Here is a 22,584-nt window from a genome sequence, read left to right as displayed (position 1 = left end):
GGCCAGAGGCGGCTGCTGCAGCTGCTGCCCTTGCGCTCGCCGCCGCCTCTCCAGCGCTTCTGTGATCACCCCTCCAGCTGCTGGGCGCCGGCGAGAGAGAGGAGGAGGCGAGAAACTCCCACCGACCCACAGAGGTGAGTCCCGAGCAGAGCATCCTCCATCCTTGCCTGCCTCCCTCCCTCCCAACCTCCCTCCCTCCCATCCTCTCCATCCTCCCCTCCCTCCCAGCTCTCCAACCCTCCCGCCCGCATCCTTCCCAACATCCCTCTCTCCTCTCCCCTCCTTTCTCCCTTCCAGCCTTCCTTTCATCCCTTTCTTCCTCTCTGCCGGCCTCACTTCCTTCCCACCCTTTCTTTCTTCCCAGTCTTCCTTCCAGCCGCTCGCCCTAGAGCTCAGCTCTGCATCCTTTTCCTCCTGTCTCCATCTCTTTCTTCACCCCTTCCGGAGGGGAGATCCTTTGCCTGCTAAACTGTCCGGATTCAGGGGCTCCCAGAAAACTGGGCACATATACTGAGAGACATACTCTTCCACGGCGGATGCCTGGCAGGTCCCGACGTTATTTGGATTAAAGGGTCAAGTTGGAAAGAGTCCTAAGAACTGAAAGGGCAAGAGGCTCCAGGAAGAATCTATGGATTTGTGCTGTAGTAGAGTGGGGGCGGGGAGGGTTGTCACTTCGACATGTTGCCAGCAGCCCCCCACACCCCTCTCTCGCCGTTTCTGTTTTCCTCCTGGGAATTACATGTTCTCAGTGTGTGTCTCACTCATGGGAAATCCAGGCTTCCCTGCTTTGATGGTCTCTGTGAGAAGCCACCAGGAAAGAAGAGAACAAGAAAGAGGGAAGGGGAGAGAAGGGTGGCAGCAGTGGACGCGGCTTGTGTCCTTTTCCCCTGGGCCTATTTGGATGGATGTTTTCAAACCACCCGCCTAACATTTGGCTTGGGATTGAACCCCTGTGTCCTTAGTCCTGTCTCTGCCTACTTCAAAGGCGCAAACTCTCTAAACTTTAAGGCGTGTGCACCACATTATTATTTATGCAATGTTTTCATCAGCACGCAAAGCACTGAAGTGGCTTGCTTTGGGGAGATGGGGAGTGGAAGGGTGGAAGAGACGCACTTTGTTCATTGTGGGTTAACTTCTAAAAGAGGACAATGGACAGGCAGTTTCTGGAGTAATGAGGTTATGGTCCACAGGCTTATCAATATACCACTTTGATAGCATTAGGTGCATGAGAGCCTGTAGCCGATGACCTTACCCTCCTCGCATCGCATCCGCCTGACAGGACTTGGGAAGATGCTTGAAGAGAAGCATACAGTGTGATTCCCTTTGTAGTTTATGGAAAAGTTGAATGAGCTCTGGGATCATTATTAACAATTTAAAATTTCAGTTGCTTTGGCACCCATTGTTTTCACCAACTCACATGTTTTACTTTGCTTTCTTTAGCTTACACTCCAACCCCTTCTGTTATATAGGTTAATAGTAAGTTGTCAGTTTCCCTTTTTGCAAGCATTACTGCTGCAAAGTTTATTTATGTGTGGCGAGACAGCCATGCCTCAGAATGTTCAGTGTACTCATCATTTCAGAAAGGTCCAACAAACAGTATAAGTACAAATCAAAAAATGGAGTCTTTAGAAGCCTGTATTTTGCCCTATCTATAGTCTCCTTTAAAAAAAACAAACAAAAGCAGAAAATATTAATATCTGTAGAACAGCTGTGTTTTATGTCTAATGAGTATGTGGGGAGGGACTGAAATTAATGGCGGATTCAGTGAAGCTGCCAGTAAAAAAAACTATTCTGTGGAGCAAATTATTGATTTTTTTTCTTTTCATCGAAATTATTATATGCCAGTAGTACAATATGCACTTTTGCATTTTCTGAGACTGTGAAGTAGGATTTGAGATGAGGAGAATTACCTTTCAAAGTGATGGAGTGCTGATTGGATGAGAGCTGATATAGTTAATCATCTGAAACAGTTTTTAGGAAGTGTGCGATATTAGGAATGATGGACCCACCCCCGGCCCCAACTCTCCTTGGTAGGAATGCAATTCCACTAATGGCTTGGCTGACTCTGCAGCGATGTGGCTGAAGTGTAGTTGAATTATGAGTGTTACCAACATTCTGATACAGAATTGCAATCAGCCCTGTGTGCACTGGAATGGCTACCTTATTTAATAATGAACACAGTTGTAGATGGGGTTGGTGTTGTTGATGTTCCTTTTCCTGGAATGCCATGAAGCTAGTAAAAACTTTGGTGGTGATTATTTATGAATACATAAGTTAGTACCATCCTAATGTACTTTCAGATGACTTTTACCTCCCAGTAACTCTACTGCTCTCTCTCTCTGTGGGGCTTCATATATGTAGTGTGGGAAGGAAGCAGCCCTGCTCATTAAAAAAATATTTTTATTGATTTCAGAGAGGAAGGGAGAGGAAGAGAGAGATTGAAACATCAATGATGAGAATCACTGATTGGCTGCCTCCTGCATGCCTCCTACTGGGGATTGAGCACGCAACCCAGGCATGTGCCCTTGACTGGAAACGAACCCGGAACCCTTCATTCCGAAGGCTGAAACTCTATCCACTGAGTCAAACCAGCTAGGGCCACACTGCTCATTTTTATTGCAGTTTGCTATAAAGAGTGATGTGAGTATGTGCTCAGTTTTTAAATACTGTGCTTACTAAGGAAAGAAAGGTACCTTTAATTTGTTTCCTTTGTAAATATTCATTCACTCACAGAAAACAAAATTTACAAGGTTATTAAAGAAAAGAAACGAACACTTGTTTACAGCAAGATTTTGAGAGAGACTTAAGTAAAATTAATAAAACATGAAATAGACGATCAGCTAATGTCTTATACTAGTAGAAACAGCCTGCTACTCTGACTATAATCCATTTTACAGATAAGGACCAACTTCTGAAGAATTTCATTTCTACAGACTTTTGCCTTTAGTTTACCGGACCTTTAAGAATGTATTGTCCAGATAAAGCCCAACAGAACATTTTGTGCACCCCATAGGAAATATTCTGGAACATTCTCTGTGCTTCCCTCAGAACGCTTAAAACCTTCCTAACCCTGTGCTTAGTGGTATGAGGTTTTCAAAAGAAGTAAAAGACACTCTTAGACCTTAGCTTACACTCTAGTTGAGAACAGGCATTTGCATGAGGTCATATTTCACAGTAGCAAAGAAGGAGATCTTTGGAGAGAGCTTTAGATTTGAGTGATCAGCGGTTCTCAACCTGTGGGTCGCGACCCCTTTGGCGGTTGAACGACCCTTTCACAGGGGTCGCCTAAGACCATCCTGCATATCAGATATTTACATTACGATTCATAACAGTAGCAACATTACAGTTATGAAGTAGCAACGAAAATAATTTTATGGTTGAGTCACAACATGAGAAACTGTATTTAAAGGGCCAGAAGGTTGAGAACCACTGTCTAAGGCAGTGATGGCGAACCTATGACACGCTTGTCAGAGGTGACACGCGAACTCATTTTTTTGGTTGATTTTTCTTTGTTAAATGGCATTTAAATATATAAAATAAATATCAAAAATATAAGTCTTTGTTTTACTATGGTTGCAAATATCAAAAAATTTCTATATGTGACACGGCACCAGAGTTAAGTTAGGGTTTTTCAAAATGCTGACACGCCGAGCTCAAAAGGTTCGCCATCACTGCAATAGATGATGATGTACTGGAAAGAAATGAAGACCACGTGTTAGAGGTGTTCCAAAGAGGACAGATGTTTCTGGAGCCAGGGAAAGATTCCAGTCAGGAGTAGCACTTGAGCTTGGACATAGACTCCTGCGAAGAATGTCATGCATGGTGGGTCCCACAGCTGGAAAAGCAGAGCGGGAGGAAGCCTGGTGTGTTTGGGAAGGCTGTTCCTGGAATTTTTGACATACTGATGAGTATATTAAAAGGTATTAGATATATACAGTCAGAGTGATTACAGTAGCGATTGGGATAAAACAACTTCTTGTGTGTGAAGTCTATTTTATCATAGAGTGTTCAGCTACCCAGGGGAGTTTGTGTAAGTTCTTTGCCTCACCCGAAGCTCCATCCCAAGACACTGAGGAACCCAAGGTCTGTGTCACAAGGTGGGCCCAGGGTATCGTTTTTATCCTTTTCTTTAAACTTAAAGAAAACCTGACCTTTCTAAACAACAATTATTTAATATTATGATAATATAGTTATCACAGCTCTCTCCTATTTTGCAAAGTATTTCTGGACTCTTTTTCTTGGAGAATAATAACCAGGATTATTTTATGTTGGTATGTATGAAGCCAGTGTTTGTTAAAGTAATTGTATTTTCTGGAACTTTATTTTCACTTTATTATTGACTTTGCTTAATTACCACAAGTCCTTTTCTTGGGGGTGGGGCTGTTCAAGATTATTAATAATTCCAAATGGGTTCTGATCTTTCAAATGTTTTACTGGGGGTGAAAGTGGGCTAAGGATAGAGGATCTATCTGGCATTGTGTTTGAGCAAGTTAAATATCTTCTCAGTGTGGGGTGGCAATTGCTCACTAGCTAAGACTGTTGGTAAACCTTTGTGTTTGGTCAGTGTTCATTAACTTTTTTGAAATATATATCCATGAATAATTTATCCAACATTATAGTGATATAATTAATATCCAACATTATAAGTGATATAATTAAGTTATTTTATATATGTAAAAAGAGATTTTTAGAACATTTTACCTGTAGGTAACAAAGGTCAGTTTTTATAGTGTTCATGTTTAATCCATTTTCAATAGATAGACACAATTTCATTGCTTTCTCCAACATGGTTAATGCTTTTCTTATATTTATTATTTTGTAGTTCTAATAAGATAAGAAATTGAGTTTAACAGACCACAGACCGTAGCATTTTTATTTTATATTTTAAGGTTTTTCTCAATATTCTGATGTTTTAAAGATTCAGCAGATCTAAATAAAACATCTTCAAGTATATTACCTCTAGTCAGTTCCATATTAAAGCATCAGTAATTTTTGAAAAAATTGACTTTTGGACATTTTTATTTTTTTCAAATGTGAATTTTACTGTGGAGGTGAATTCTAACCCGACCACAAATATGCATTCTATAACTCTTTGAAATTATTACTTGTAACACATTATAAAAGACACAAAGAAATCGTCTGAGTTTATAAAGCTTAATTTACCGGACTTTTGTGCCTCTTTGTTTAAAGGCTGCCTGTATATACAACTCCGAGGCTGTTACTTTTCAGCTGTGAGTCCCATGTGCATTAACAGGAGTGAAATAAGAATTGTGAACTCAGGTTAAGGTGTTGTCCAAGCAGAGAGGTGGAGTAAGGATGAAATAAAATGAATTCACTTTTGTTTCATCTATTGAGCTAAAAATTTATAACTGCCTGATTAATTAGGGGTTTCCTATATTTTTGCTCCCATGCAGATACAGTCCATGTTGCAGTTGTTTATATAGACACATATATGTATATACATATGTGTATTTTTTTCAGTTAGCAGTCTTTCAAACTAGATCATGGTTGTGAAGCATTATGTAAAACCAGGTATTGGTTTTTCAGTATCTTGCTAGCTTTCAGTGTCTTACTATTTTGTTTACCTATCTTTTTGGGAGAGCCAAATAATACAACACTTGTGGAAACAGCCCGATTGGGCTAGAGATCCAGATCAGCTAACATCCTAACTTGCTTCAGTGTTCCTACATTAAATGACTGACATGCCATTGTGTTGGGGTAGAAATAATTTAATTTTATAAGATCACACGGGCTATAGAAACATTAATAGGACACTTTTGATATATTCATTTTATGTAAATTAGGTTTATGTTGTTCATTCCATATTGGCAGTAAATCAAAATATTTTTTTTTATAGTGCCTTGGTGTTTTACAACTAAAGGTATGAACTCTTTTTAAAAAAATATATATTTTTATTGATTTCAGAGAGGAAGGGAGCGGGAGAGAGCGATAGAAACATCAATGATGAGAGAGAATCATTGATCAGCTTTCTCCTGCACATCCCCTACTGAGAATCTAGCCCGCAACTGGTCATGTGCCCTGACAGGGAATCGAACCACGGCCTCCCGGTTCATAGGTAGATGCTCAACAAAGCTATTAACTCTTAATAGAGACATGTCAGTTCTCCCACAGCCTACTAGAACTGACAAGGACGCCATAAATGACCAAAGAATCTGATGTTCTCATCTGATTTTAATTGTGTTTAGACAAGGTTTTGGTGAGAATCCAGTCATCCAAGTGTATCGGAAATTCATAGGGCCCAAAGCAGTTGTTAAATATCATTAATTCATCTTTCAGAAAGAAGGTAGGAATGTACCTTAAATATCTCTGGAAGAACGAATTGTCCTCAGCTAGTTCTAGGAGAGGGCAGCTCACAATTCTTGAGAATTTATGACTACTCTTCATTTTTTTCTTCAGGTATTGTTACCTGCTGGTGTTATTTGACAAAATATGCCCCATTTCCCCTTTCAACTATGCAGAAATGGCATAAGGAGGTCTATATAGAACTCCTTGGAAAAAAATGTCAGCATTTACATTTATCCCTCTCTTCAGTTATATGTTCTATGTATTTTTTAAACACATTAACCTAACCTGAATTCATTCAACAGGATTTTTAAAAATCCTTGCTCTGTCAAGAGCATTGGGCTATATTATCTATATATATAAAAGGCTAATATGCAAAGTGTCCCCTCAGGAGTTCGACCAGGAGACCGGGAGTTCGATCGCTCGCTATGACGTGTGCTGACCTCTAGGGGGCGGCACGGAATGAAGGAAGGCCCTGAGCAGGAATGAAGGAAGTCCCTGGCTGGCAGCCGGAAGGCCCTGATCAACCCTGATCGCCGGCCAGGCCTAGGGACCCTATCCATGCATGAGTTTCATGCAGCGGGCCTCTAGTAATTTTATAAAAGCACTGAATCAGACCTCAGGACACCTGTGTTTTTCCTCCAGGTTTTCAGCTAATTAGTTGTATGACTAGATAAGCCTCAAGCTGTCCAAAGCTTATTTATTAAATGTTTAAGTGACTTGGATTAGATGATATATGGAATGTTTCTAGCTATAAAATTCTAAATTTCCGCATGTGATTATTCTTTAAAATTTCAAGGCATGTGTGCTGTTTGATTTTTTTCTTTTGAAACATAAACCACTTGCTACATGAGAAAACCTTCATCTTCAGTGCCATGGGCTTTCCCTTTTGAAAGAAAATTGCAAAGTTAGCTTCACAGTGTCTTTGGACAAAGGAGAACTAAGAAATATTTAATTTTCTTACCTCCCCATCTTTTCCCTCTCTCTCCTTTTTATGATCTTTCCTGGATTGCAGGTACAGTCAGTTACCTTCATTTAGGGACCAGCCCAAAGTACAGTTGGATTGTTTGTGTAATGTCACTGTCTTTGAGAAACACTAAATGATATTTATGTAATTAGAATAACATTTATTTAAGAAGTTGTATACTAGTATACTCTAAGGTTAATATTTTTGTCTTGCTTCTCCACCGGATCCTATCCTGTGGGACTGTGTGGTCACCAGTCTTTCTATCAATCCAGCTCCAAATTCCCATTAAAAACTTTGAGCCCTACCCAGTTTGGCTCAGTGGATGGAGTGTCGGCTTGTGAACTGAAGGGTCCTGGGTTTGATTCTGGTCAAGGGCACATACCAAGGTTGCAGGCTCCTCCTTGGCTCTGGGCCCTGGTCAGGGCTTATGTAGGAGGCAACGAATCAATGTGTTTCTCTAACATTGATATTTCTCCCTGTCTTTCCCTCTCTCTAAAAATCAATGGAAAAATATCCTCGGGTGAGGATTAAAAAAAATTATAATTAAATTTGCTGAGATATGTTTTATATATATTAATAAAGTACATCCATTTACAGTTGTGTGTTGACAAATATACCTGTGTAACCACCACTGCAACTAAGATAAATTTCCATTGCCTCTGCTTTATTTGATTTTCATCTTTATAGATTAGGTTTTCTTGTTCTAGGAATGGATATAGTTGAATCATAAAAATATGCACTCATTTTTGTCTCTTTTGTTGAGCATATGTTTTGAGATTTGTAAATGATTTTGAATATATAAACTTCGAGAAGAAAATATAGGAAGAAGTCTGTGATTTGGTTGAAGCAAAGAAGTCTTAGGATGCAAAAGCACTAATCATAAAATTATAAAAAAAATAGAAACTAAACTTTATATCAAAAAAGTCCACTCTTCAAAAGACACACGATTTGCTAAATGTATGTATCTCTATATTTCTGAAAGAAGACTAATTATTCTAGTTGTATATAGAACTCTTGCACCTCAATAAGAATACAAACAATCCAACTAAAAATGAACAAAATATCCGAAGAGCTATTTCACAAAAGAAGGCATACAAATGAGCAATGAGCATATAGAAAGCCACTTAACTCTCTTATTCACCCAAATAATGAAATTTAAAAACCACAGTATACTACCACTCTACAAACACTAGAATGGCTAAATTGAAAAAGACCAACAATATCAAGTTTTGGAGAGTGTGAAGTAACCAGATGATGCACTGAGAGTTTGCTGGTGGGAATGTAACACTTTAGGAAACACGTTGGTAGTTTCCCTGAATGCTAAAAATACTCTTAGCACACAACCTGGAGATTCTGCTCCCAGGTGAAATTAAAACATATGCACAAAGACTGTTTTTACATGAAAATGAATATCAGCTTTGCTCATAATAGTTTCAAACTAAAACCAATCCAAATATCCACCAGATTCCTCTTTTAAAGTTGTTCTTTTAAAATGGAAAACAAATCCACTGATAAGTTTTTTTTAGAGAGGTGCTATTTGCCATGTGTAACCTGGCAGCAGAAGAAAGGAAATACATTCAAAAATATTTGTAAACATAAGAAATCCAGAGGCAGGTCACTCCAGGCATCAGACCTAGGCTTAGATTCTCCTCTCTGCCGGTCTCTGGACTCTGCCCTTCTGGGTCCTGACCTCATCTTCAACCAGTGGTCCCTTTTGATCTCACTGGCCAGCACTGGATCACATGGCCATCCCCATCCAGTCAACAGCAAGGGGAAGGAATCACCATGCATGATGGGCTTAGACTAATGGCTAGATGAGCGGAATGGCAGTTCTGTTCAGAAAAATGAAAAGGGAAAGGAATGTTGGGTAAGCAAATAGCAGTGTTTGTGATAATTTGATTTAGAGACCTGCCATGATGTTCTCAGTCTTTGGGAAAGAGGTTGAAGTAGAAAGCTAGGTTTGTAGGAAAAGAGGAATGAAGACATTTAGACCCTAATTCAGGGGAGCGAGTCTAGATCTAAGGGAATAGTTCAGAGTTGGCAAGCAGACAAATAGTGGCGAGCAGAGCCAGGCCCATGGGGCCCATGGAGCTGGGACAGGAGGCAAAAGTCCACGCTGGCAGTAGCCTGAAATCCCGGCAGGCCAACTTGATTGCGGTTTGCCCATCTGTGAAATCAGGACCTCGGGCAAGAAGATTTTCATGTTTTGCTTTTAAAGCAGAACTAAAACAGTAATTATTCTCTCTTTTTTTAAAGGTGTTCTCAACCACTTTAGATTCTTGTGTGTGTGTGTGTGTGCTTTTTCCCTAATAATTCTGTTATAAACCTCGGCCTGCATTAGTTCCTTATAAGTGCTAGCTAATGGATTAAGCCTCCAAACTCATTCTATCTTTGAACAAGTCCTATTTCTGGTTAAACAAATGGAGCAGTCATACATCAAGTAAACTTTCTCTTTTTTTAAAATATATTTTTTATTGATTTCAGAGAGGAGGGAAGAGGAAGAGAGAGATAGAAACATCAGTGATGAGAGGGAATCATGGATTGGCTGCCTCCTGCACATTGGACTGAGCCCGCAACCCAGGCATGTGCCCTTGACCAGAATTGAACCTGAGACCCTTCGGTTCACAGGCCAACGCTCTATCCACTAGCCAAATCAGCTAGGGCTCAAGTAAACTTTCTTACAAGTTGTTGAAACCACTGCTTTGTGGGATATAGCCCTGGATCTGTGTATGAATAAGATATAGTAGCACTTGACCTCATGATGTAACAGTCTAGTAGAGGTGAAAAGTACCTGAACAGTTTAATCCCAGAGAGAACATGACAGCTAGAACATGACAGTGTGTAGTGCAGTGTGGTACCGACTCCACAGTGGCATGGGTCTCAAGTCCAGGTGGACACAGAACCAGAAGCTTTGCTCTAGTATGGATGGGAGAGAGATGAAGGAAGGGGTGACCTTGTATTAGTACCTTATTCAGCCCTGCCTTGGTCTGGGAACTGGGACAGGCTGAGTCAGCAGGAAGATGAGATTAATGAGCACTGCAGGGGGAGAGGAGAAGTCACATCCAGAACTGAGGCTGGGACTCTGATAACTGCTCAGGAGGCCGCTGAGGAGTGGGACGGGAGTAAAAGGGAGAGACTGGGAGGCAGGAAATATTTGGACACTATCTGTATAGAGGTATCTCAAGAATGCAGTCACAGAGGGGACATTGTTTCAAAAGGAACATGTTTTGTGTTTTTACACTTTCACCAATACATGACCATTGTAGAGCATCTAGAAAATAACAAAGAAAATAAATGTGAGAATAAAAATTACTGAAGTCTAACTCTCCAGTGAACATTTGGTGAATTTCTGGTTGTTTTTGTCCCCCCCCCCCTCCACGTTATGAGTATACAGTATCTGAGTTTATCATGTAGAAGACTTTTCAAAGCAAAGCTGAGATCATAGGTATTATGTATCGTGTTCTAATTTTTAATTAAACATATTGAGCATTTCCTAGGAAAATGAAAAGTCTTCTTTCACATCAATATCTGTGTAACATTACATTGATTGGAGTTTAAGTTTCCAGTTTTTGGCTACCTACAGAGGTAAAATGCTTGTGCTCTCTGCCTTCAGATATGGGCTGTGTCCTGGACAGATTGACTTTGGGAGACTAAGGAAGGTGCCTCAAAGGTGCAGGTGTAGCAAGATATACATTTTTATATTTACTTAAATGGTAGCATGGTGTTCTATCCCTCATTTTCACTTCACATAGAGCTTAGCTGGTAATAAATATATACACCATTTTTTAAAATGTAACTTTTTATTGATTTTAGAGAGGGGGAGAGAGAGAGAGAGAGAGAGAGAGAGAGAGAGAGAGAGAGAGAGACAGGCAGACATCAATGATGAGAGAGAATCATTGATCATCTGCCTCCTGCACACCTACATTGGGGATGGAGCCCACAACTCGGGCATGTGCCCTGACCGGGAATCAAACCCTGACCTCCTGGTTCATAGGCCGATGCTCAACCATTGAGCTACGCTGGCCGGGCCACACCATTATTTTTTAACCGCTACCTATTATTTTATAGTGTGGTTGTACTATGATTTATTTAATCCTTGTTTTCATAGATATTTAGTTCCTGCCAATTTGCTATTTCAAACTATGCCGTGGAAAACATCCTTAAACAGGTTTCTTGTCCACATGTACTAGTGTGTGCTTTTAAAAGGGTAGACTGGTAATTGTAAGTTTGGAGTCATGAGGTATGCACATTTTAGATTTTAATAGTTGATGCCCAATTGCTCTTTAAAATGGTAGTGCTAATTTACATCCCACCAGCAGATCAGGAAATATAAATGTCCTTACCCTTTTACCAGTATGGCATAATTTTAAAGTTGGAGAAGTTTACCAATGAATAGGTACGAATGGTATCTCATTGTCATATGAATTTGTTTCTCTGATTTCTAGAGAGGTTGAGTATCTTTTCTTTTTTGCCTAATGGCCTAATGTTTTGCTTCTGCTGTGATAAGTGTGTTCGTATGTTTACCGAGGTTTTTCCAGTGGATTATTTATTTTAGTATAATTTACTTATTATATTCTCTGGATTTAAAGACTGTTGTCCCTGAAGTAATAATATGCTATCATAACTACAATAGTTTAACAGTATGTTGTGATAGCCAGTAAGTGATGGATTTTCTTTTTCCAAACTTTTCTGTCTGTTTTTATACCTTCTCTTTAGAAGGATATGAAAACTAGGTTATCAAATTTCATTAATAACACCCTTGATATTTTAACTGGTATTATATTTAATTAAAGATAATTTGAGAAGAGAAGTAACAACTTTCTAATTCAGGGGTTTGGAATGTCTGGCCTGCAGGCTGTATAAGTTCCAAGAAATTATTTGGTCTGGCCCTGCCAAGTCATTAGGGGTGAGTTAATTAAATATTTGACCAGCCCTAGCTGGTTTTTCTCAATGGATAGAGCATTGGCCTGCGAACTCAAGGGTCCCGGGTTTGATTCTGGTCAAGGGCAAGTACCTCAGTTGCAGGCTCCTCCCTGACCTGGGCCCTGATGTTTCTCTTTGTCTTTCCCTCTCTCTTCCACTCTCTTTAAAAATCAATGGAACCCTGACTGGTTTGGTTCAGTGGATAGAGCGTTGGCCTAGGGACTGAAAGGTTCTGGGTTCGATTATGGTCAGGGGCATGTGCCTTGGTTGTGGGCACATCACCAGTAGGGGGTATGCAGGAGGCAGCTTATCGATGTTTCTCTCTCATCGATGTTTCTAACTCTCTATTCCCTCTCCCTTCTTCTCTGTAAAAAATTAATAAAAAAATATATTTAAAAAAATCAATGGAAAAAAATTCTTGGATGAGGATTTTAAAAAAGTGTTTGACCAAATATAGAAGGCTGATTTTTAAGTTGATAATTTTATATGGCCCGTGAATGATATTATAAATATCCAAATGGCCCTGGCAGAAAAAAGGTTCCTCACCTCTATCATCTAGTTTATAGCCCTTCCATTGGCATGTTTTGTTTTTTCTATGAAGAAAAAAAGTTATGATACTGAAGGCCATAAAAAATGAATGACATTTATTAAGAAGAGATAGTTCATGGTTCAAATATTGCTCATTTTTTCTTTTAGTTTTCTTCAAATTTTAAATTAGAAATTTTTTATTCTAACTTAGATTTAGTATGAATGATTCTTCATCTATGAAAGTAGGGTGAAGATGTTATACAGCATAACAGCTCCAGTATAAAAATGATGACAAAATAACAGCCAAAGAATAAAGTCATTTATATAAAAAAATAGTCATTTAGATTTAGTATGAATGATTCTTCATCTATGAAGTACACTATACTATAGTCTAAATATACCTTTTTACTTTAAAAATTATTCTCAATATTTCTTTCTTTCTTAGTACGTCAAATACATTATTATATTTTAAATCAATCAGTATATTTGTTAATCTTTCTCTTTGGAATAAGCAGTGTATACCTGGATTCCATATACTCACTTCCAAATATTTACTTAGTATGTTTCTAGGCCTTTATACCTAAGTATTTTACAGTGATTTTTTTTTTAATGTGGCTCTTCAATAGCATGGGTTAGATTTTTTTCTGGACCTTGGACTGTGTTGAGTGAACACTGTTCTGATGATGGTGATAACATGCTTATGCTAATATTCACAATATTAAACTTTCTAAAGTTTATCTAAATGACTTTATTCTTTGGCTGTTATTTTGTCATCATTTTTATACTGGAGCTGTTATGCTACATACCATCTTCATCCTACTTTCAGCATTGCTTTTTGGAATGTTTAAATACTAAGACATCAGCCAGTTCTGCACTACTCAGAAGCTTTGAAAGTGTTCTGTTTGGTGCAGAGTTTAATTTTTGGGTACCAGGTCTTTTTCAGACTTCAGGGGAAGGTGAACTTTAGTATTATTTTTATGACCTTTTATCATGAAAAATGGTTACTTTGAATGAAAACCTTTCAATGATTCTGCACATTAAGAAAATGGGCAAATCGCCTTAAACTAACTGTAAGTATTCATCTGGTCTAAGCTGTATGCATATATATCGGTATTGATTTATCATTAATGAACCCATCACATCAAAATTCTGTGATCCACATCAGTTATTAAAGATGATACAAATTGAAAGCATGGATTTTCTTTGTAGGATATTAATTGAATATGGATATGAAATTATTAGTAAGTGGCAAGTCAAGATATTTTTATTAATGCTGAATCACTTTATCTAGTTTATAAAAATGTGGTTAACATTTTAATTCTGTCTTTTCATAAAGAATTGCACAAATAAGTATGTTATAATAATACTAATAAGTTTGAACAAAGATATCCATAAGCAGCATATAGCTGTTTTGGGCTTGAATAATTTGAGGTAGATCTATTTATCTGATGAAATTATCTTGACGCCTGGCTGCCTATGGAAAGAATTTTGTGTGCTGTTGCTGTTATGAATAGCTGATCTCTTAAATTAAGGTGCATTACATTTTGTGGCTGCTTATTTTAACTTACTGTTGCAGAATTGCTTTTAACTAAGACAAGTTAATATATAAAAATATTCTTTTTCAAGTATTTCTTGTAAATATTTTATAAAAAATTATAGGTATGTGATATAAAAAGTTTTCTCAGGGAGAATGTTAACTTTGAACAGATTTTATTTCTATCCTTATTATAATTATAAAATAACTTATACTCAGTATTTTCCCTTTCATTTAAAAAAGTGCAGATATTTACTAATATATAAATATTGGAGACTTGTATACTGAAAATTTTAAAACATCATTAAAAGAAATGGAAGGACCTAATAAATGGAAAGACATCAGTGTTTACACATGGTAGCTTTCCCTAATTTAATCTGCAGGTTCAATGCTATCCCAGCTACCATTTTTGCCAAAATCAACAAACGGATCCTCACATTCATGTGGAAAGCAAGAATAGCCAAAAATAGCTTTGAAAAAAAATGAAAGGATTCACCCTTACCAGTTTTAAAACTTACCACAAAACTGTAGTCATCAAAACTGCATGGTACCGACATAAGTGTACACATGTAGATCTATGTAATAGAATTGAGCATTTATATATAAACCCATACATTTATGACCAGTTTTTTTTTTTCCAGCAAGGGTGACAAGACAGTTCAATTGGGGTAAAGGGAGTCTTTTCAAGAAATGGTGCTGTGGCCACTGAATGTTTACATGCAAATGAATGAATTTGGACCCCTTCTCTCAACATATATACCTTAGACCTAAATATAAGAATTAGCTATAAACCTCTTAGAAGAAAAATTGATTTGACTCCTAATGATCTTGGATCAAGCCAATAGTTTCTTAGTTGTGACATCAAAAGCAAAAGCAACAAAAGAAACAAGAAGATAAATTGGATTCTATCAAAATGAAAAACTTTTTTATATCAAAAGACACCAAGAAATGAACAAACAAGAAAAACAAAGAAAAATACCCCTCACGACACAGACAACGGTACTGTGGTTACCACAGGGAAAGGGGGTGGGAGGAGCAGTAGTGGGTAAACGGAGTCAAATATATGGTCACAAAAGAAGATTTGACTTTGGATGGTGGGCACAAAATGAGATATACAGATGATGTATCATAGAATTGTAAACTTGAAACCTATATAATTTTTTTAACCAGTGTCATCCCAATAAATTTAATTAAGAGGAAAAATGACAGCATGGAGAGGAGAAAGTGAAAAAATATTTACAATCATATATATAATAAAACTCTAGTATCCAGAATACATAAACATCTATTATAACTGGATAATAAAAAAGACAAATACATAAATAAAAAGAGGGCAAAAGACTTGAATAGATATTTCTCACAAGGATATATACAAATGGCAAGTAAGCAAATGAAAAGATGCTCTTCTTCATTAATCATTAGATACATGCAAATATACTAATAAACCACTATGAGATACCTATTCATACCTACTAGGCTGGCTCTAATAAAAAAAGAGGGACTCTATAAAATGTTGGTGAGTCTGTGGAAAAATTGGAATCCTCATATATTGCTGGTGGACTGTAAAATGCTGCAACCACTTTGGAAATTATTTTACTACCTCCTCAAAAAGTTACTTACAGTTATCTTATGACCCAACAATTCCACTCCTAGGTATATACCCAAGAGTACTGAAAACATATATTAATACAAAACTCTATACACTTATATTCATTATTTGTTACAGCCCTAAACTGAAACTATCAGTTGAAGAACAGATAAGCAAAATGTGGTATATCATTACACTGGGATAATATTCAGTCATAAATAGGAATAAGTACTGATACATGCGAAAACATGGGTAATCATGAAGACATTATGTTAAGTGAAAAAAGCCAGGTATAACATGTCACATATTGTATGATTTCATTTATATGAAATGTCCAAATAGGGAAATCTATATAGGCAAGAAGACAGAGTAGTAGTTACCAGGGATTGGGGGAAGGGCAGAGGTGATGAATGAGTGCTATGGGTATGAGTTTTCTTTTTGAGGTGATGAAAGTTCTGGAATTAGATAGTGGTGATGGTTGCACATACTGGCTGGGCATATTAAAATATGGCTGAATTTTATATTTTAAAATGGTGAATTATGTTATGTAAATTGCATCTCAAAAATACAAGGCAAGCAGATCAGATAATGATATGAAGTTTTATTGGTTTTTCTATTTGGAAAGTAGGAATCACTCATTGTCTTAATTTTAAGTCATATATTTTTTATAAGACATGAACTGAAAGCAAATACGCATTGTAGAGTAGAATTAATTGTACTATGTTTGTGTAATTCTGTAAGTGAATATTGTACTTTGAAAATGATATTTAATTGTGCTCACAGCTAGGCCTGATACAGCTGAAAAGACATGTTTTAATTGCCTTTCTTAGGTAAGATACCCTACTTAGACTATCAAGATGAGTGAGACATGATGTCTGCCATTAGGACAGGCCACAAACAAATAACTAAAGAAAATGTTAGGAAGTAGAGGAATAGACAAATTTTTAGATAGCAACAATGAAGGAGTATTTATGGTCAAACAACATTAGATGAAGGTCAAGAAGACTTACATTTGAATGGGAAGTGGAAGAACATGTAGAAGTTTCTCATAAACACAAATTATAACATAGTATTCCAGGCTAAGGAGAAAACATGAAGGTAGGGATGTCACCAGTTTTAAGGACCAACAAATAATACAGTTGCCAGTGTGCTTGGAAGAGGGATGATGCATGAGGAGGTGGAAGGGATGGAGAAAACAGCACTGATAAAATAGGAATCAGAAGCCATCTGGGTATGAGAGAATGAGGATAACGGTACAGAAAAGGATAACTGATTTTTATCACTTGTCTTCCTGGTGTGAAACCTAATTTTTATCACTTGTCCTCCTGGTGTGAAACATAGTTTAGGAGTAAGCTGATGTTTGGTTTGGTGATGTTAAATTTGAAATTTGAAGAACTTAAAGGAATTCCAGATGCAAGTCTTCACTAGATACTTATGTATAAGGTCTGGACTTCTGAGCTGTTTGCATTCAAATTAGAAATTTTGGAGTGATGGTGGAAGTAGAAGAAGTGTCCCAAAGATTGCATAAAGTGCTATAATAATTATGGGGTCTGCATCCCCAAGAATACCATCACCTAAAAGAAAAAACATTTGAGGGGAAAGAAAGGAATAGTGTGAAGCATTTAATCAGTGAAGTCAAGGAAATCAGCAAAGTGAAGCACGCGCGCGCACGCGCGCGCACACACACACACACACACACACACACACACAAACATGGCAGAGAGAGACAAATGTTATTCTCACTTCAAACACTTGGTTCAGATTTTTACCCAGAACATACAGAGGCAAAGTAAGGTAGACTGTCAGATCAAATCCTGCATCTATTTATCGCTTTCACTCATGAGCTCTCCGGGTTTTGACAGCCAATGGGACAAAGGAGAGTAAGAGATGGCATGAGCAGATGATGAAGGCCGAAGCTGGGAAGCTCTTCTGTGGCCAACCCTCTAGCAATCAGGAGCCCAGGAGCTCAGCTGGTGATGAAAGGGACAGTGGCAGGTGACTAGATCAGTGGCCAAAAATATGACCCCCTGACCAATGTGTCTTCTGCTTAGAAGCTATCTGTGGTGGAGGGTCAGATTAAGTGTCTGTTCATCCTGATGTCTGATATTTAAGCTGGGAGAATTTCCCTTCTAGCTACATTCTTCGCCTTACTGCACTGTTCGATTATTAGCATGGGTAACATTTTAAAAATGAAGCTTGCAAAAACTGTATCTCTTATGAGTTTAGTGATGTGTGCCCATACAAGTAGCAGATGTAGTTTCTCAGTAAAGAGAAAACATATCTCAATATATCTGGCCCCTGCCAAGGAGTTTTCATATCTGTGTTTTGTGCACAGGCAGGTCACTCATGATTTTATTGCGGGGACTAGAGAAGGTGGAGGTGAGTACTCCATTTGTCTAATTTTCTCAAAAATTTTTAAGGTGAGAAGAAAGAGTTTCCCAAGTGTCTCGTGTTTCAAGGGGGAAAAGTGATCACCATTTGGTGATTGGAGATCAGGGAAGGTAAAGACTAAAGAGTGGCCACTGGATTTGTTACATTGGAGGTAGATCCCATGTTCACCTTTGCCAAAGTAGCTTTAGGCCAGTAGTGGTCAGCTCAGAAATCTGAAATAGTATTGAATTGAGGCAAGACTCAAAGGAGAGAAACTAGAAGCTTTGTGTTTCCAGTTGTTTGGCAGAATTGGGTACTAAAAGGCCTGGGGGTGGGGGGGAGGTTAAAAGGAAGTTTAGTTTAGCTTGCAGTGTTTTAAGAAGAACTACTGGAGTGGGAAAATATCCTGGGTAGGGAGTTCATTAGCAAATCAGTGCTTAAAGTAGGTAGAAAGCAATGAGTTTTAGAATTTTACCGCTTTTTAAAGTTTGTGTGTCATCTGCATAATTTCTGTTATTTCTACTTTATTGCAAAGCCCAAGTTAGACAAAACTTGGAGGAGGGAGGCAGGAAGAGGAGGTCAGTTATGCCTTGCTGTATATAACAGATGGATTGCTGAAGTCCACTTTTGTAATTGTAATCCCCTTTTGCATATCATAGCCATTAGGAGAGTTATGATTTAAAGAAGTCTTTTTGTAACATTAATGCCACGAGTTGTTTTTATTTGTTGGTAAACAGACATTTTCCCCTATATTTTGCTTAAGGAGAAGAATACATGACTTACATAGGTTCCTTGTTCCCTTCTTTCATTTCACTTTTGTACAACAAGTCAATTTATAAGTATTAAATTGCAAGACAGGTTAAGTTCTTAACTCTTTAACAAAAGTGTTGAAAATGTGAGGAGTTTGTCTTCAGACATGAACAATAGACTGGGTTGCCAAACTTGAGGAATAATTAAATGTTATGGTTTTGCATTTATGTACCTATGAATTAGGAAATTAAATGATATTTCCATGGCAACTGAAGCAATCTCCTTGCTCACTTGTTTTATGCCTGCAATAATATACAACAGCATGTCCAAGAACATTAGCTTAAGGTCCAAGACAGGCAAGGTGTGTGTTGACACATGAGTATGTACAGAGGGGTGTTACTGGATTTTTAAAAGAGATATTTAAAGAGATAATATTAAGTTATATTAATAAATGTAATTATTATTTTATAAAAGTAAATATACTAAGCATTAACCCTCCAGATGAATAATAGTATTGAAAAGACCTAAAGGACTTTCCTGAAATCTGTTACATACACCGAATTTGGTAAATGACTTCTCCTGTCTGAAGGATTCTATCTCCATCTATAACCTTCTGAGCTCGGCGTGTCAGCATTTTGAAAAACCCTAACTTAACTCTGGTGCCGTGTCACATATAGAAATTTTTTGATATTTGCAACCATAGTAAAACAAAGACTTATATTTTTGATATTTATTTTATATATTTAAATGCTATTTAACAAAGAAAAATCAACCAAAAAAATGAGTTCACGTGTCACCTCTGACACGCGTGTCATAGGTTCGCCATCACTGATCTATATCATGGAAGATGCTGAACTAACCAGTGTCTCTTACACTTCTTTGGAAATGGACAGGATTAATGGGGGAAAAAAGTAGCCCTCTCAATCTACTTCATCTCAGAAATAAATTTATAGAGGTGGATCAAATGCCTAGGGAGTAATTGGCAATGACTTCATGAGATACTTGAATAAGGTTTTTGGAGCTCTCTGTTCCCAGTGAATTTAGGAGGGTGAGAGAGAATGCTCTCTTGTCTTACTTCCTTCTAGCCTTTGTCCCTAATATACATCATGATTGTGTTATTTCGCAATAGTGCTACTGTGATAGAATTAAAATTTAAAGATGGTTCTGGATGGATTCATTGAATGTAGTTCAATACTTTTAAAATTTCTTTTCCGACTACATTTTTCTTGTTAAGTAATTGATTTTTTTCCACCATCATTGATTATTCTTGACATATGAGCTTTCTCAACTCCTTTCTCTCGCTGGTTTCTGGTGACAGATTTTTGAACCGTCCAAAAACCTCCAGGCTGCTTAATACTGTACTGTCCTCTTGTCATATAATTTCATCCTCTCTCTCTGTTCCCGGGTGTCATTTCTCCGATATTACATCCCCTAATCTTGACACACACCTGAACCAGATTAGTTTTTCATCTTTCTAATTTTCCTTGCCGAAAACCATTTGGTGTGCTTCTGTGGCTACCAAATTAAATCTAAATGCCTTCGCCTGCCAGGGAGAGCTCCCGTGTTCCAAACTCAAGCTCATATTCCAAAAAGATATGCTCACTCCCCTCTGTGAGAATACTCTGCCCAAGCAAGCAAAACATTCCTCTCCCAGTATACTCTTTTTCTCTCCCAGGGGCACCTGGGACTCATATTCTCCTGTCTGCCTAGGAGACATTGTACACCTCCTTTAAGCGCTTCTCGTTTGCATCCTTCCTTTTTGGTAAACCTTTATCTGAGTCCTTAAAAGTAGTCCATCTCACTCTCCTCCTAACTTCTCTATTATCTGAGTCCTTAAAAGTAGTCCATCTCACCCTCCTCTTAACTTCTCTATTCTTTCTTTGTTTTCCACTGTTGTTATACCTTTCTTAGAGTTATTGGTATATTTGTTGCTTTGTCTCCATATCCTACTACATGGCCTACACACTTGACTATGAGTGTCTTTAAAGCCAGGCTAAGCTTTATTTAATCTATGTCTTTCTTTCAATATATGCCACATAATTTTCTATAGCTTTGGTAGTGAGAGGAGTAATTTAGTAAATTTATTTTGTACACTTACTCAATTTAAATTTATTAATCTTTTTAAGACATAAAGTGAATGGAAAGTTATATGGGTGTTTGGAAATGTCAATTTTACAATATCTTAAAGCATGTTAAGACAATTATTCTTTGCATATAGAAAAACAACTCTGTGAGTTTCCATGAGTTATTGTATTGAATAGTCTTACATCACTTTTTTAAGTTCATAACCTTTGCATTTTATTAGCAAGATTATAATAAAGAATACACAGTTTGGTAATTATGGTATACAGCCAGTTAATTGGTAAAAAAAAAAAATTGGAAATCTAATTTGTGAAAAACTCCTGCAAAAGTAATCTAGGAAAAAAATCTACATTTACTTTTATATCGAGTATGGAACGCTTTTCTAAGCATAAAAAAGGAAGAAATTTAAAAGTAGGAGAAACCAAGATGGTGGCATAGGTAAACACCGGAAATTGCTGCCTCCCACAACAAATATCACTCATGTTGTCTCAAAAGACACATAAGTGAGCAGCTCACAAGATCTCTTCTGATGGAGGCAATTATCATATTAGCTGGATGGTACCCAGGCTTCTTGAGAGGGAATGTGGATAGACAATTTTCATGGAGCCACACCTGGGATGAGTGGCGCAAGCTGATAGGGCCCTGTGCAGTGTCTGCTGAAAGGTGAAGAGAAGTTGCCAAAAAGTCAGAGATATAAAAGAAAACTCTTCCTGAATGTACATCTCCAGCCTCATTTTGCTGAGCAGCTAGGTTTTATTGTAGTTTAATTTGTTAGGAGCTGAGGGGTGGAATTAATCATGTGAGACCATGATCAGTGTTGTTGATTTTGATTATACGTTTATCCCTATTAAGATGCAAACTCTCTGATTTGTCACTATCCAGATTGGTAGGAAGTTTGAGCAGATTCAGTCAATCTTACTTGCTCAGTAGGCCGTGCTGGCTGATATATAGCCTTAGAGTGGAAATGGTAAGATCTAAAGAGATTCAGATATTATTCTTCTTGATTGAGTTTTGGGAGCTTGTATTTTTCTAAGAATATGTCCATTTCGTCTAGGTTGTCCATTTTGTTGGAATAGAATTGTTCATAGTATTTTTTCATAATCCTTTGTATTTCTGTGGGATCAGTTGTTACTTCACTTCTTTCATTTCTGATTTTGTTTATTTGGGTCCTCTCTCTTTGCTTTTAAACAATATTTTAAAAAAATAAACAATTACTAATATTTAGAGGTAAAAAGGTCCTTATTTACTTATTTTTTGATCCTCACCTGATGATGTTTATTGATTTTGGAGAAAGGGAGAGAGAGAAAGAGAGGGAAAAGGAGAGGGAGAAAGAGATATCAGTTTCCTCCCATATGTGCCCTGACCAGGGATCAAATCTGAAACCTAGGCATGTGCTCTGACCAGGAAACAAACTCAGTGTACTGGAGGATGCTCCAACCAACTGAGCCACCTGGGCAGGGCTCTATTTGTCTTTTCCTATTTACCCGAGATTTTCATGTTGCTCACTTCACTTTGCCACTGTTGGCTGAATTGAGCGAT

The 22,584-nt window shown here is 37.6% G+C and overlaps 1 protein-coding gene across 2 annotated transcripts in view; it reads left to right on the top strand.

Moving 5' to 3' along the window:
• Positions 1 to 6: 6 nt before the first annotated feature.
• CTNNA2 (catenin (cadherin-associated protein), alpha 2) overlaps positions 7 to 22,584 on the top strand; it is a 1,155,525-nt gene continuing 1,132,947 nt past the window's right edge. For both annotated transcript variants that reach the window (XM_005884743.2, XM_005884742.2), the window contains exon 1: positions 7 to 134. The gene's annotated coding sequence lies outside the window, so the exon portion shown is untranslated. The remainder of the gene's footprint in view (positions 135 to 22,584) is intronic.

This window comes from Myotis brandtii, unplaced genomic scaffold (genome assembly GCF_000412655.1).
Source record: "Myotis brandtii unplaced genomic scaffold, ASM41265v1 scaffold850, whole genome shotgun sequence".
Taxonomy (NCBI): Eukaryota; Metazoa; Chordata; class Mammalia; order Chiroptera; family Vespertilionidae; genus Myotis; species Myotis brandtii.
Note: the sequence above shows the minus strand (reverse complement) of the source record. Positions and strands in the feature narration are given on the sequence as shown.